Source organism: Bidens hawaiensis, unplaced genomic scaffold (assembly GCF_021521415.1).
Source record: "Bidens hawaiensis isolate Kalapana, Puna unplaced genomic scaffold, B.hawaiensis_p1.1 tig00012958_1, whole genome shotgun sequence".
Lineage (NCBI taxonomy): Eukaryota > Viridiplantae > Streptophyta > Magnoliopsida > Asterales > Asteraceae > Bidens > Bidens hawaiensis.
In genome coordinates, this window is record NW_027504993.1 from 23,948 (window position 1) to 42,584 (window position 18,637).

Consider the following 18,637-nt stretch of genomic DNA (forward strand, 5'->3'; position numbering starts at 1 on the left):
TCAAAACGGTTCCGGACTAGGAACCGGAACCGGTTCCTAACCGGTTCCAATATTCAAAACCACCTTTTAAACCGGTTCCAGGCTCGAACCGGTTAGGGAACCGAACCGGTTCTCCCACCCTCGGACCCCTAACCTATCTAACCGGTTCCTAACCCGGTTCCTGTACCGTAACCGGTCAAAAAACGGCTATTTTTGACCCCAACGGTCAAAAAACGGCCAAAAAAAAGGTTAGGAACCGGTTTCGGTTCCAGAACCGGTTCCGGTTCCTACCCGCCCCCACTCTGAAATGCAAGAACCGGTCACGGATCATCGGGTTGAATCAGATAGGGTCCGGTTCCTACAAAAAACGGGTAGGAACCGGTTCGGTTCCGGTTCGGTTCCAGGAACCGGTTTTTTTGATCATCTCTATAACCACCAGCCGCCACACCCCCCCAACCGATTTCCGGCGAAGAAGCTGTCGGCCACCACCTCTCCACCGCACCACCACCTCACTCTCCCCTGTTCACCGCAGCCACCACCCTCCCCTTTCTCCCTTCGTTTTCCGGCGAGCCTCCCCTCCTTCGCTTTTCCGGCGACTGGAAAACCGGCCGCCGTGGTCACTCTGTCCCGCAACTCTCTCTCTCTCTCAGTCGCTCCCTCTCTCTTTCTCTACCTCTCTGTCTCTCTCGACTTTCTCTCTCTCTATCTCTCTCGGCTTTCTCTCTATCTCTCTCGGCTCACTCTATCTCTCTCTCTCTCTCTCTCTCCGTGTTATCTCTCTCTCGCAGCTCTCTCTCTCTCTCTCTCAGCCTTCGTTTTCCGGCGGCTGTTGTTGCTTCGTCTCCAGCGGGTTCGGTTCGTTTGCTTCCTGATATCGAACCACGACTCGTGAACACGAAAAAGGTATATAATTTGGGGTTTGGTATTGTTAATCTTTCATATATCGATTTGTCAGAATTAGATTGTTAATAATTGGCTTGGTAGTATCGGTTATGTTTTTGGTCAAATACTTTGAAAAGAATCAGGTTTGCGTTGTTGGTATGAATTGGGTAAAAGATGAATACCCGGGAAATGGATATAATAAGTTCTTGGGTTTAGTTATTTTGGTTCGGTTTGGTTGGTACGTTTGTTAAATTAGAGGTCTCGGGTTCGGGTCATCCTAGATCGGTTTTTGGTATTGTTTCTTGTTATACTTAATAATTTATTATTACTATTAGTATTAACATAAATATGTAAAGATTATTATTATTATTAACTAGATATAGTATTATCATTATTATTATTATTAACAAGATTATTAATATTATTATTATTACTATTATCTTTTAACAAAACTATTATTATTATTATCATTATTATTATAAATATTAAAGTTATTAATATTATTAAAGATCATCTTATTATTATCTTCATATTATTATCATCAATTATTAGTAATGATATCATTATAGCTATTTTATGAATTCGTTTAGAAATCAAACCGACATCAAGTATAATATCATTATTTACTATCAATATTATTTATTATTATTATTATTTTTATCAACAACATTTTAACTAATACTAAGATCGTTATTCTTAAACTAATATTATTAGTATTATTAATAATAATTACTGTTATTATAATTATTATCATTTTTATTATCATTATTATCTTATATATATATATATATATATTCATAACATGTTCTAAAACTATTATTATCATTACTATCATTATCATTAATAATATTATTATAAACTTGATTATCAATTCATTTTTTTATAAAACCGAACCATTGATTAAAAACCCGTCTTGTCCTTTTTAATATTAGTTTAGCTAATTAAAAGCCTCAATAAAATAATATTATTTTTATTTTAATTATCAATTAAGTGTGAGTCCTTAATCGTTAACAAATTAACCGGTAACCCGATTAACAACCGAACCGTCTCATTCAATGTTCCAATATAGTTTCATTATGGCTTCAAGTTCATTAATATATATTACATTATTTATTTTAGCTAAGGTGTTTATCGTTTCAAGTCGGATCTGTTCGTTTACCGTTCGAGCTTCATTTATTTATCTATTTATTTATCGATTCATTAATCGAGGTGAGTACTTTCATACCCCTTTTTCCATCTTTCGTTTTGGGGTGACATTTCATACTTATCAAACTAAATGCTTTAATTACTTGCATCTTCAACCCACAAACGTGATTGTATACCTTACTTGAATAATTGCTCGATTTGGTGTTGTATGCTTATTTGACTATGTGTTTACAGCTTTTGGATGGTGAAACTATAAATCCTATACCATTTGGCAATGGCAAGGTGTCATTAACGTATGCTATTAACGATAACTATAAATCCTATACTACTCGGCATCCCCTTGTAGTTAGGTGGTGCTAATGTAAGCTTATTAGCAACTGTCATAAAATCCTAGACTAATTGCCAATAGCTAGGTGTCGCTAACTTGTTTAGCGATAACTATTTATTCTAGTTTATAGCTCTTATTTATTGTTTTGTATACAAGTTTTGTGGATTTTCATACTATACACTTATATGCTCAAACTTATGAATTGCTCACCAACCTTTGTGTTGACAAACTTTATTTTATGAAATGTTACAGGTTTGACTTTTGTTGACTCGAGTGCTTGACGGAAAAGGTTACCAAGACCTTTAGGATATTAGCAAAACGAACAATATAATTATTACTTGTATTCAGTTTGTTTGTATAGACGAGAAGTGTTGTTTATCGATTTGTTGAAATAAAATGAGTTAAATGAATATTGTCACTTTAAATAGTGTCTTGTGTATTTGTCCAATCACGTTGTACCCCGACATGTTCCGCCTTTGGTCGGGGTGTGACAGATTGGTATCAGAGCCACAAGACTATAAAATAAGTGGTTAGACGTAACGACCTAGTATAGTCTTAACTTTAGGGTCCTTATACGTGTTGCCTATACGTGTTTACCCTACTTGATTGTTCAATACACTTGTCTATTATATACTTATTTATTTTATCAATCATAAATATACACATACACGCACTTTCATAGTACTCCAAGGTATCCTTACCTTAAAACGCAAAAAAACATTAGATTTTTATTGTATTTTATGGATCACGAGCTTAACTTGGATCCCGTTGTTTCAAATCTCCTTAAAGATTGTCTCGTATGAGATGACAACTTTAAGTAGTCGAATGCGAGCGTTCCGTTCGCCATCCTAATTTTTGGTGTTAAAACAATATGACTACGGTGATTTCGTGGACTAGTGTTTTGGCATGACGTTGTATCTCGATTTATTGTGTTATCATTGTTATTTGAGTCTAAAACATGAAAAAGTCGCGATGATTTCGTGCACATGTTTAGACCCCAACGTGGTAGTTTTGTAAAATGGTTTTAGTGTCGGAATATCAAGTCATGGTGGTTCATGCGCGATTTTTCCACCTTTAAATCTTAAAACATTATTATTACGTTTCAAAAATCTAAACCATTTTTCACTTTATATTATTATAAATCCTTATCACAAGTTTTCATTTATAAAGGTAATTTTACATTGTTAATAATTCTTTTATATTTCGATTTTATATGGTAGAGTTTTACACCAATTTTTTCATTTTGATTTCACAAGAATTTTTTTTATTGCAATTTCGTTCATTAAAAATCTCTTCGTTACAAAAAGGAAAATAAATAAATAAATATATGTATATATAGAGTTTGATCGATACATAATAATTTTTAATATGTCATTTATTTTCATTAAGACGAGTTACAAACGAAAATCTTATTTTATAGAGTTCATCATATTAAAAAAAGTTTTATGATAAATTTCACCTCAACTTTTCAAGTAAATATTCTATTATATAAACTTTAAATTTTTAAAGTCCTTGTACAAAAAAAAAAAGATTTCAGTTCGCAACTTTATATTTCCAAGACAACATTCATCATTTAATATTGAAACCTCATAACAAATTTTAACATTCAATTTACGTATTTTAAATTTTCCCATAAGCAATAAATAAATAAATTTATTTTAACCTTTATAAAAATTTGTGCGATTCACGCGCTCGGATCTCAAGAAATTCTATTTATATAACATATATATTTATACATATATTAACTCGTAACTTTAATTATTAAAATTTTCATGGATGCTTCATACATTAGTTATAAAATTATGATATTTTCACATTAATATTTATTACTAGTAAAAAAAAAAACCTCCCTATACACAACCACAAGTTCCCAAACACCCGTATCCCATCCCAAACTACCGCCTTAAATCAAATCACCCTTCAACTTTAAAAATTTCCCACGCACTCAAATCTTTCCTCAATATGAACGAAACCTAAACATCCAAAAGTATATCCACACCTACTCAAACCCCATGCAAGTCCAAGATATACAAAAATCAACCCCACAAAAGGCCCTAACTACCGACACTTCTACGCCACGAAAACCTAGCAAACTCACTATCCTAATACTTCAAAGACACCGACAAACACACCCACAAATGCCTTGAACATATACAAACCAAAGTTTACCCAACTAAGACTCAAAACCCTTCGACCCATACTATGTCAAATCTAAACCATATCGCCACACCGCTTCCATCCAACCATAGTGTTGATGTCAAAATAGTAACCCAAACACTCCTTACGAAATACATGTAGAGACCAAACCTCAACCCAAACTAACCAAGAAAAAAAAATTATCTAACCCATCAACTTAACCCGAATTATCCAACCCATCAACTTAACGCGAGCTCAAATAAGCCAAACCTCACCTATTAGCCCAACCACTACTCACACAAATCATCCAAGCCTAACCCACTCAAAAGACCTAAACACACTCACTCCTCACCAAATTCCCAAACGATTCACTATTCAAAGCCTAAAACCTATCCATACACACGCAAGTTTCGTTTTACCCTTAATTTATATATATATATATATATATATATATATATATATATGTATGTATGTATATGTATATGTATACCTACATACAACTAGTGTACGTATAACAACCTCATGTGTTCAAATAATCACTTATAGATTATAAACTCTTTCAAGATTAACGGTTTACATGTTATGTCCATATCTTATAAATTATCTTTGTAAAATGTAATATTGTCATGACAACAAATTTGATTATAAGGAATTGCTTTCAAAGATTCTTAAACGATTATATGTATGATTTCAAGATTTTAAATATTGTCACCTAAGGTGATGAACCTCTTAATAACTTTATAAGTACGAGGTTTCATTCTGAATGATGAATGCGGGGTTTATTCAGTAAAAAAAATTAAAATGTACAACTTTCACCATATTGCATAAACTCAATGATCATGGCTTTGTAAATCTTTTGAGACGCGCCTATGAATATTTTATATTGTAACACAAATTTTTACTCAATAACAACTTACGCTACTATTACCTCTTATTATCGCAAGCATCATCACTTTATATATTTTATTTTCATCACAATAACTCTATGTTTACAAACTCCTTTAACAAATTGGACTTACAAGATTTACTTTTGATAATGATCAAAACCTTTCTTTAGCCAGCGATACCGCGATATATTGATATTATTATATTCATTTTCTTGGAAACAATAAAACGACTTTACTTGAGATTTCATTTCGATGTTATTCTTATATTTCCAATGAACATAGAAAACGCGATTTACCTATTTCGTCATTTAATCGAGTCTCACTATTATTGCGATTTTCTTTCCCATTGATGAGATGTTTCAATGGTAACTTTATGAACATGAGATTTCATTTTGGTGTTTGATTTGACCGAATCCAAGCTATTCAATAACAATTTGTGTAATACTTTCAAAACTTTAACTTCGCCAAAAATATCGTTTATCTTTTAAACGATATTTTCATGACTATGTTGTTATATTTGAGCATTTATGTAAACTCGATTTTATACCTTATACTATATTATTTCATCTAATCTATTAACGGCCTATGTGTGGCTGTCTACAAGTTTTGGCGCTATTAGAAACCGTTATTATAATAACGATTATATAAATGGTTTCACAATAGTGGTCGTATTCACGTTTTATCACATTTCATCGATTGTTTTGTTTGTTAATCTAATGCTATTTTATTTATATTGATGCACGTATGCGTCACCCCAAAGAAACCCACCTCATTCTCATGTTATCACATTTCATGTAATCATATCCTCAAATACTTATAACCTCAAGTGTGTTCACGTGTGAAATTCATCATACGACGTTATTGTAAGTTGTATAATCGTTTATCCTAACTCTATGTGATCATTTATTGGACTTTTCATTTCTATCTATCGAGTTTCATCTTATCAATTTTATTTATTACCTCGATTTATAAACTTTGGTAACTATCTTGATGACATTTGACTTTAAATCCCATTTCGTAATTTTTACCATGGATTTTATTTATTTGATCGTCTTTACTTATTTAAACCAAATAGTTATTTTCACCTTGATTATACTTTAAGATTTTAACTGTTTCATTTATTTATCCCATTTTCCTACTTACTAAAAAGTCAATCCCGAAATTCTCAACCACTAGTACTGTTTTGGTCAATATTGGTAAAAATTCAACAAATTTATTTACACATCTATTATTTAAAGATTTCAAAATAAATGTCTCTTAAACCACACAATGAAACGAACCATGTGGACCATACGGCGATCGAAATAATTATGGGTGCACACTTAATTATCGGAATACCCGTATGGAAGCCATGGTAAGTACGGTTATGTGCGATAACTCAGACCTAAGAATGATGGCAAAAAAAAACGATGGAAATGCAAATCGTGATAAAGGCATGGTGGATACGCCGCTGGTACTTCCTATATATAAGTGTCTTTATTATGTTCTCATTTGTAGCTCTTTTTTTTCGATTCATGCTAGGATTTGACGTTATTCGTTTGCTTAAAATTTGTTCATGCAATTAACTTACTAAAGACAACATTCGTTAATAATTACTTTTCTTTAAGTTTATTTTAATTTCGGGACGAAATTTCCGAAAAGTTGGGGATACTGTGACATTCGTCAAATTCGGATTTTGATTTTCTTTCACGCTTTATTTTAATAAGTTATACTTCAAACCCATCATGTAGGCGTGTACAAATCGTTGTTCATTTAACATAAAAATTAGTTTATAAGTTGTAAGGGGTAATCTTTGCCATTTTTGAACATATATTAACTTTTATTAAGTTTTATACCATTTTTGTAAAACAATTAGAACTTGAGGGGCTAAAATGTAACATTTATATACCATATATATATTAAAAACCCTAACCCTATTTTTATTATAACCACCAGCCGCCACACCCCCCCCCCAACTGATTTCCGGCGAAGAAGCTGTCGGCCACCACCTCTCCACCGCACCACCACCTCACTCTCCCCTGTTCACCGCAGCCACCACCCTCCCCTTTTTCCCTTCGTTTTCCGGCGAGCCTCCCCTCATTCGCTTTTCCGGCGACTGGAAAACCGGCCGCCGTGGTCACTCTGTCCCGCAACTCTCTCTCTCAGTCGCTCCCTCTCTCTTTCTCTACCTCTCTGTCTCTCTCGGCTTTCTCTCTCTCTATCTCTCTCGGCTTTCTCTCTATCTCTCTCGGCTCACTCTATCTCTCTCTCTCTCTCTCTCCGTGTTATCTCTCTCTCGCAGCTCTCTCTCTCTCTCAGCCTTCGTTTTCCGGCGGCTGTTGTTGCTTCGTCTCCAGCGGGTTTGGTTCGTTTGCTTCCCGATATCGAACCACGACTCGTGAACACGAAAAAGGTATATAATTTGGGGTTTGGTATTGTTAATCTTTCATATATCGATTTGTCAGAATTAGATTGTTAATAATTGGCTTGGTAGTATCGGTTATGTTTTTGGTCAAATACTTTGAAACGAATCAGGTTTTGCGTTGTTGGTATGAATTGGGTAAAAGATGAATACCCGGGAAATGGATATAATAAGTTCTTGGTTTTAGTTATTTTGGTTCGGTTTGGTTGGTACGTTTGTTAAATTAGAGGTCTCGGGTTCGGGTCATCCTAGATCGGTTTTTGGTATTGTTTCTTGTTATACTTAATAATTTATTATTACTATTAGTATTAACATAAATATGTAAAGATTATTATTATTATTAACTAGATATAGTATTATCATTATTATTATTATTAACAAGATTATTAATATTATTATTATTACTATTATCTTTTAACAAAACTATTATTATTATTATCATTATTATTATAAATATTAAAGTTATTAATATTATTAAAGATCATCTTATTATTATCTTCATATTATTATCATCAATTATTAGTAATAATATCATTATAGCTATTTTATGAATTCGTTTAGAAATCAAACCGACATCGAGTATAATATCATTATTTACTATCAATATTATTTATTATTATTATTATTTTTATCAACAACATTTTAACTAATACTAAGATCGTTATTCTTAAACTAATATTATTAGTATTATTAATAATAATTATTGTTATTATAATTATTATCATTTTTATTATCATTATTATCTTATATATATATATTCATAACATGTTCTAAAACTATTATTATCATTACTATCATTATCATTAATAATATTATTATAAACTTGATTATCAATTCATTTTTTTATAAAACCGAACCATTGATTAAAAACCCGTCTTGTCCTTTTTAATATTAGTTTAGCTAATTAAAAGCCTCAATAAAATAATATTATTTTTATTTTAATTATCAATTAAGTGTGAGTCCTTAATCGTTAACAAATTAACCGGTAACCCGATTAACAACCGAACCGTCTCATTCAATGTTTCCAATATAGTTTCATTATGGCTTCAAGTTCATTAATATATATTACATTATTTATTTTAGCTAAGGTGTTTATCGTTTCAAGTCGGATCTGTTCGTTTACCGTTCGAGCTTCATTTATTTATCTATTTATTTATCGGTTCATTAATCGAGGTGAGTACTTTCATACCCCTTTTTCCATCTTTCGTTTTGGGGTGACATTTCATACTTATCAAACTAAATGCTTTAATTACTTGCATCTTCAACCCACAAACGTGATTGTATACCTTACTTGAATAATTGCTCGATTTGGTGTTGTATGCTTATTTGACTATGTGTTTACAGCTTTTGGATGGTGAAACTATAAATCCTATACCATTTGGCAATGGCAAGGTGTCGTTAACGTATGCTATTAACGATAACTATAAATCCTAGACTACTCGGCATCCCCTTGTAGTTAGGTGGTGCTAATGTAAGCTTATCAACAACTGTCATAAAATCCTAGACTAATTGCCAATAGCTAGGTGTCGCTAACTTGTTTAGCGATAACTATTTATTCTAGTTTATAGCTCTTATTTATTGTTTTGTATACAAGTTTTGTGGATTTTCATACTATACACTTATATGCTTAAACTTATGAATTGCTCACCAACCTTTGTGTTGACAAACTTTATTTTATGAAATGTTACAGGTTTGACTTTTGTTGACTCGAGTGCTTGACGGAAAACGTTACCAAGACCTTTAGGATATTAGCAAAACGAACAATATAATTATTACTTGTATTCAGTTTGTTTGTGTAGACGAGAAGTGTTGTTTATTGATTTGTTGAAATAAAATGAGTTAAATGAATATTGTCATTTTAAATAGTGTCTTGTGTATTTGTCCAATCACGTTGTACCCCGACATGTTCCGCCTTTGGTCGGGGTGTGACATAAAAGATGTCAAACTGTTGGGTTAAAAGTAAAGTATTAAAGATAAAAAAAAAAAAAAAAAAACCAAAAGTGGGTACAACCCACTAAAGCCCAAGGTACAAATTATAAAGCATACTTAAGTGCTAATTGTATATATAATATATATAACTAGTTTTTCTACCCAGCACGGTGCGTCGGGGCAAGTGGCAAAACCCCAACGTTGACACACGGGTGTTGGTTAAACCCGAACAATACGATGATGATTTGACACGAATTCGATCAGGATCAGCTGCGTTTGTTATGATATAGGCACCATTGATACAATTTGAGCGTTAAAGCTCAAGTTAATTTGCATTAACATATAAAAACATTAACATATAAGAAAACAAAATATTTAAGGCGATGTTTATTTGGTTGGCACACCCGGAATGTGGTTAAACCCAAGCGTCGTGCTCCTGAGTGTTGAGGCGGTAACTTGACACGAATTCGGTCGGTTTTGATTACGATATGTATTACAGTACCGGAAATAAATAAATATATATATATATATATAAATCGAGATGGACCAACTACCAAATTTGGGGGGGGGGGGTCGATCAGTAAAATCGTGCATTGGTAAAACCCGAGCGTTGTCAGACATGGACTTTAAATAAGGCCGCAAGTATATGCGAACTCGGTCAGTTTTTTTCAAGTTTGTTATGGTACCGGAACTAAAACAAAAAAAATTAATGTTTAGTCGATTTCCATTACGTTTATTATGGTAACTAAATTAAAAAAAAAATTATTTAACGACTAATACGGTGCCGTCAAGTGGCCCAACATGCCACTTGCGGCACCAATGTCCTTATTTATATTATAGTAATAATTATGCAAATAATAAGAATAAGTGTCTTTTAATAATAATAATAAAATACCTTTTCTTTTGTCTAGATTTGAATGTAGTATATTTACTAAGTACAACAAAAACTACAGGTTACCATACGTGTATGTTTTTAATGTCTCTGATAATTTGAAACTTTACAAGTATACATGTTTTTGAAAGAAGAAAGCCAAGGTGTTAATTATATGTCATTTGTCTCGTGCTCTGGTTACGTTACGGAGTATATGGAAGTCTAGAAACGAATTAGTATTTAACGGGAGAGAGGTCCAATTATCTAATGCGGCGGGGAATGTAAAGTCGCTTGCATTTTTGTGAATAAACAACCGTTTAAAACGGGGTTTTATTTTGTAGTTGTGCAACCTTATTGAGATGAGTCGGTGCTGTCATTTTTGGTTGTTGCATACATAATATATAATTATTTGGCGGTCATTAAAAAAATGAAAAAAACATCCATGTATGATTTATATTTGTGGTTTGCTACGATCAAAATATGGGAATTAATTAAGTTTATAAATGTTTGAGTATTTTCACGAGTTATATTTTTGTAAAAATGTGAATAAGCAGAGATTCGATCGAAATTGTAGGATGTTTGTTAGCATTAACAGTGAGGTGAGACGCAGTTTCTTAACGAGGTTCTTTGAGGCTTCGTGGCCGCGTAATGGGGTTTTTTTTTTCCACAAATATTTAATGCAAGTTTTAACTAAAATTATAAAAAAATTGAACTAATTTCAGGTTTACGAATCACAATAAACGTTTTAAATGCAAAAGTAACTCAGTTTTATTTTGTTTTATAAAATAAAACATCTAATAATAAAATACAAATAAAAATAAAAATGTAAAAAATCATCTAATAATAATCGTGTTTTTAAGATTTTTATTAAAATAATTTGATGTTTTTTTATTAAGTTAAAGTCACTTAAATATATTAATTGTGTTAGTTACATCACCTTTTTTTTTATATAAATAAAAGTAATCATGGAATAATAAATAAGATTCATGTATGCTTCACATTGTTAGAGCACGCAACAAAAGTTGAATAACTTTAGAAAAAATAAACAAAGTTTCTTCTACTTTTAAGAAACTTCAATGATTTTTGAAATACAAAAACTATTAACTTATAGAATATTAAAATTGATATCGACCATTTATTTTCTATTAATTGGTAGTAAAATGTTCTTATGTATGTCTCCTTTACTTATTACTTATATCAATATTAGTGTTATTATTATAATTATTATTATCAAATTTCTTGTAACTTTTATTATTATTAGTATTATTATAACTTTTTTGTTAAACCAACAATGTTGAAAAGAGAACAATTGTACTTGTTTGTGCGACATCAATCAACAACGTGTGAAATATATGATCCGTTCATATTGAATATCTAAAGAATAATATATCGGCTCATTGTCATATCATTTGAAGGGAAGTAAAAGGAGCCCTTTTAAATAAAAAAACGAAACTTTGGTTTATGAGTTTTTAAAAACCGCTTGGCTTTGTTTAGAAAAAGATGTTCGCTAAGAAAAATAAGTTTGGGTCTAAATCTCTTTTCGTTAATTAATAATTGATTATTATAAAATTGGGCTAAATATCTGACTTACACTATTTATCAAATTTTTAGAATTACTCCAAGTCCAGAATTAGTTTTGAAAACTTGTAAATTTGGTTTTATTCAATTTTTTAATTATTATTTACATGTAAAATCAAAGCTGAACCAAATGTTTGGTTTATGAAAACATCAAACAAACCGTCAGTATTTGTTTGAATTCGTTTTTTTCAATTTCATTCGCACCTGGTATACACAAAGCGGGACCTATTAAACATGAGGAGAGGATGATTCCATATTAGTTTACAAAATTAGAGTAGAGTTGGGTGCCGAGCATCACAAGAAAACTTAATTTGAGTTGATATAGGTAAAGAAATACATGTCATGTATAGTGAATTAAACTACACTTATCAGTTGGAGCTAGTTTTTACTTTGAATCTTAACAAGCCTTTTGTTTATATGGTATAAATCAGGTTATTTTACTCAGTAAAAATATAGATTGGAAACCCGAAAATCATTTCAATATATTAATTTAAATTCCAATCTAATAAGTTTGGAGAAACTAAATTGGCTCACCGCAAACCTAGGCTCGCGCCACTAAGGCCATGTGTGGTGGTAGAAGCCCATGGAGGCGCCACCATAGCCATATGGCTTCGTTTGACTGGCTTATACCTCTTTTCTGCTTTAACCGTCTTTGCGCCCCGAGAAGTGACGACACAGTCATGGATGGCGCCCACTACACATGTCCCAAAGGCGTACACCGTAGCGCTTTACATGGATGTGCAAAATTCCAAAGTTTCAAAATGTTTCTTATCTACGTTTAAAAAATATAAATATACATTGAAATACAATACAAATTTAAAAACTAAACTATTTAATTTAACGATTTGAACACCACACTTAACTTTGAAGAAACATATAATCATCTTGCACATAAATTTTAGCCTTATTTTAAAGCATTTGGGGAAGTCTAAAGCCCAATAAGCATTTGGGTTGGGATTCAACCCCTTAATTCACCCCATTGAGGATAAACAGCCCAAACCAATTCATCCAACAAGATTTAGAATTGGAGTTAATTCTATAAAATTCTTTTGAGAGGTCTATTTGTTAAAACTTATCAATTTTTAGACAAATTATATGTGTCCTCAATAAAGCTTGAGTCAACAGAAATATAGACAATATTCTTTTGTGTTTGTGACAAATTATTCATCTAACGTATATGAATAAACGAAAAGTGTCCCTTATCAACACTATATATAGGTTATAAGCAACTGAAGATAACGTCTACCGTCGCCGTGACTGTGGTGTCTCGGGTGAGGGGTGCTAAGAGGTGGGAATGGGGTTGGCGGATGCGACAACGATGAGTGCCTTCATGTTTTAGAAAGAATTTTATAGAATTAACTTCAATTCTAAATCTAGATTAAGAATGAAACTAAGATTTCAACACTAACAAATTCTATGAACCAAACGTATTAGAAAAAAAAATTCCAATACTAATTCCAATTTTAGTGAATTCACTTGAATATGTAAACCAAACACATCTTTAGTTTGCTTATGACATTTAAAGGAGAAGTTGCTTAGCAAAGCCTTAAATATTTTTCTCTAATCGTACATCTTTTCCATATACAATGGTTTGTTTGTTTTGTTTTATCTTTTGTTAGAAATGAAACCAAATAGAGTAAAAAAATAACGAGAACAATCGTTCGTTACATGATACTCGCATAACTAACAAATATTTGCTAAACGATTACAACAAAGTGGCAAACAAACGAGCAACAACCTGCGCTGCAACCCCTTTTTGCATAGCAAAGCCAATCCTACTAAAAACGAAGCTTTGGTACTTAGGAGCCGAAAAAGTACCATGTACGACACACTAAATCCTGATCAGAAAATTCACAGCCTCCGGTGGCTAGAAACCCAAATGTATTAAAAGCAAAAGGAAGAAACACATGTTGATTCTCTAAATAGGCTTACTCGGGTTTGACAACTTTGCCGGATTCAACCTTTAACGCAGCCTGACTCACAACAACACCACGATCCCTGAGCCCACCACTGGTTGATAATGAGACTTATAAAAAGTTTTTTATGGCACAGAAAGTCATCCCGTTTTCACTATTTTCCCCATTTCTTCCAATCTTTTTGAGGTGACACCTTCTGAATTTCCCCATTCTTTCAACATGTTTCAATTTAATTTATTTTTAAAATTTATTTGTATATTTCATGTTTCACATTTAATTTAAATAAAAAAGTAACGGATATAAAAGTACAAAAATTACAACAACCTAAAAATAAAACTAAATACCATAAATGCTCGATAACATCCGATCGAAGCTAACGTGGCACCATGCAGGAACCGTAAATGTGTAAGAATAATGTGGTTCCCTAGTTCATCGCATGGAGGATGATCATCGACATGTTCGTAAGATATCACGGCACCATATATGATTTTTCTGATACTTCATGGACGTAGTTGCTTTGAAATAATTCCCACTTACCATTTAGGACCCAAATCTTGTTCGACGTACTTTGGTGCCACTTCTTGTGCTTGTTTGAAGCGTTTTTGACCCGTTGGTTTAAATGGCTGTAATGAGGATACGACGATACGTCAATGTTTTGACTATGGTTGCGCAACTAGGGTATATGACGATATCCTACCAAGATAATATCCAAATCTATGTTCAACTCCATCTGCTACAAAAGGACACTTCAAGGCGGTTCCATTTACTACATATTTGAACAAATGCGATCAGTCAATGACCTTGATGTCGTTGTTAGATCCAAGGACTAGAAACACAGTTCCCAAATTCACAAATCATGAGACGCCATCGCTTCAAGAGATCATAGTTGTCAAAACTTAAATATTCAAAGTTACACCCACCCGTCTTAACATTTTCCCTAGGAACGTGAGTGCTGGATTGGACGATGGCATACCCGCTCGTTCAAGTAAGTCGTTCGCATATACTATACTTGTTGTGACAAAGATAGGGAGCCCAAATATTCCGTAGCAAATAAAAGTTTCATAAAGGGATAAACGTACCCTAAAACACAATTCTCGTTGATCGATCAAGAACTCTTATCTTTACATGATCACCGCATATATATATATATATACACACACATACATAGAGTCCGATGATGAACAAGCGTGCCATAATGAGTCCCTAACCTATTAATAATGCACAATAGACACTATACATACTTTCTAATCAATACACTTTTGACTCAAACTTGGTTAACAATTATATATGAGGCTAACAACACACTGATCAGTTGCATAAGACCTTTTTCTTCCATGTATAATATGCTAAATCTTTTTGGATATATGATTTCATGGCAGACATGATTGAGTATATTATACTGAAATATATGATGTCAAAAGCTATATGCTGCTTTGCCAAAAAGAAATCATGGTAGAGACCACAATTTTAAGTGCTTCGGTCTCATCCATGTAGCTTTCCGTCTTTTGTTTGTGGCGATGTGTCGATCTCCAGAGTCACAGATCGAGTTTTATTAATTGATTGGTTTACTATCCGGTTTATCTATCTTTCTCTTCAATCTTCATCAACAAACAAACTTAAATATAACCCACGAATCAAATAATAATAACTAATTAACTATTATATAAAACTTGGCTAGGAGCTGAGTACTAGCTACCAGCCAAGGTTGCAAAAGTCAATAGGCGGACCATAGGCAGCCGACTGGGGAGTTGGGAGTACTCGGAGTACTCGGGGAATATTCAGAGATTACTCGGACATGATAAATATAAAAAAAATAACTTTTGGATATTATATATTTGTCAAAATAAGCATAATTCACGTAAAAAGGTACTCTAGTTGACTCAACGACTTTTGAATGATTTTTTACGGACTTTCAGAGAACCCTAGCCCACCTAGCCCGACTTTTCACCGCCTAGCCCGACTTTGTGTTCAACTTTTTACCGACTTATAGAAATCCTAGCCTGACTAGCACGACTTTTGACCGCCAAGCCCCCCTCACCCGACTTTTGACCGGCTTTGACCGCCTCTGACTAATCCAGGCCGACTTGAAAAAAGTCTCCAAGGTAGGGGTCCAAGGACCGACTAGTCGGCTTTGGAATCCGACTTTTACAACACTGCTACCAGCTTAAATGTAGAATAATCTAAGCATGATCAAGCACATTCATTAAGAAGTAAAAAATCATATTAATGTGTGTGTGTGGGAAAAACGATGATATCGAGATATACATGGATTATCTCAGTTGACATAGGAATATAGGATACTTCTCTTGTTGTACCTGCATATGTTCAACTCTGTATACATTGAAGTAAAAGGGCTAGCAGCGCAGATTGTTGCGCAACTTGTGTCCGCTTTCCTTCTATTTCGATGGTACTATGGTGTAATGTTTAATGAAATATATTGAAGTGAAAAAAGAAAAGTTTGTAACATATTTGAAAACAGACTTACAATATATCTCATGAGCTCCATAATAGTTTATCATACCAGATTAATATTGATACTTAGTGCACATTAATGATATCTTCAGAGCCTAGGATTAGCCAAATTAAATCAGTGAGGGATCATGCAAGGTTGGATAGTGCATAAAAGTTAGCATTTTGGGTGGACCTTTTGACATGTTTTTCTTTTTAACAGCAGTTTTTCTAAGCCACCTTGCTCTAGCTTATCCTGTCCACCCTTCTCAACCAAGAGGGTGACTGCTACTGTCTTGTTATACATATATATTAACCTCAAAAAGTCAAATTCAAGTACTTGCCTTTACTATACTCAATATATATGTACTGATCAACCTTTACTTAGAGCACCTCCAATGAGAGGTTTGCAAGCCATGTCTGGATGATCGACGCGTAATCAATTAAGCAAATAATCCCTAATCCGAACCCACTAGTGTGGAGCGACGCCAAGGCTAACTTCGCTTCTGCTAACCTTGTTTCGGACTTGGACATGGGCCCCTCCGTCTCACACGCATTTTACATATTTATATTATATATACATATATAATTTTAATTTTTTTAATTTGAGTTTATTGAGGTTGGTGTTATAGGAAATTAACTAAATTAAGGTTTTTTTAAGGAGATTTGAATATCTATTGTGACATGGTGAGACGGAGGTTTGTGGAGTGCGCGTTGGAGATCGATGCTCATATGTTTAGAATCCTTTTATTATAATTGGATCCTTGTTGCCCGTTTGCTACCTGCTTACCTGCCTATTTATTGTAATTGGATCCTTTTATTATAATATTATTGTTAGACATCAAAAAAAAACAAAAAAAAAAGAATCCTTACTATATATAGGCTATGATTGAAAAAATAAAGATGTTATTGTACTACTTCCTCATGGAACTCATAGAATACATAGTAATAGATTTATTAAACATGACCATATTAATAAAGAAAACACACTAGAAGAAGTCTGAGGAACTTGAGATGGACGGGTTTGAAATATCATCAAGGTCCCTTAAACTCGGGTAGGCGCCATTAATCTGCCACTGGGTCACCATTTCTCGAAGCTCGGAAGCTTCCTCTTTAAGCTTAGCATTCTCTTGAACAACTTCCTCATGAATCCCTGAAAACTTATTAAGTTTGTCAACAAGTTGATGGTTTTCATTTCGCAACCAAACAACCTGTGACCAAAGCTCATCTAAATGCTTCTGCTTTCGCATACGCGATCGACGCGCTGATTCTCGATTAGATATCATTCTTCTCTGCTTCCTCTCATTAATAATGTTTAGTTGATGCTCATCTGCTTCATCAGAAGTCGAGTTGCTCCGGAAACACGGCGTTTGCATGTTAAGTTCTTGGTATTGAGGGTTCATATGGAGATTGTAGAGTGTGTTCGACGGCTCGTTAAACGGCACGATTGGTGAGTTGTGTAGGTTTAGGATGTTTGGATTTTGGTTTCCATGAAGAAGGTTATAGTGAGAATATTGATCAGTAAACTCACCGGCTTGCATGGCTATAATATTATTTAAGTAAGTTAAGTTTGGCAAGATTTAGGTTTCAGATAGTAAGTACTATAAGAATTTTTAGGGCAATTTATAGTATTCAAAGAGGTTGAGTGGGTCCGAGAATAAGGCTGGTTGTGGACAAGTAGGGTATTATGCATGTGTGGAAGAAATGTTATTTGTATTATTGTATCAATTTTGTCAATGTATCTACTATAAATATAAATGTGTTCGTGTGATGCGGCGGGATACAAAAATCCTAGTAATCATTGCAAACGGTTTGATTTACAGTTTATATCGAAAATCGATCATATAAAACCGACCAGAACTGTAAACTTATTATTGAAGCTCAATACGTGAAACCAAACCATTAGTAACCATTCAGTTTAAATTTTCAATTGTTCAGTTATAGTTTTCAATGATAAAAAAATCAAACCAACGGTTTGGCTCACGGTTCAACTTAGAAACCGTTAAAACCGAATTGTGAACGCCCATACGTAACGTGTTAATTTTTTTAATAGAAAAAAACCTATAGAATACCATACCCAAATTAAAGACAATAAAACGCTCATATTTATGATGCAATTACATATATATATATATA

General features: G+C 33.1%; 1 pseudogene; it reads right to left on the reverse strand.

Annotated features, from left to right (window-relative positions):
- Nucleotides 1-17,490: 17,490 nt before the first annotated feature.
- Nucleotides 17,491-18,216, reverse strand: LOC143609752 (basic leucine zipper 43 pseudogene; annotated as a pseudogene).
- Nucleotides 18,217-18,637: the final 421 nt, after the last annotated feature.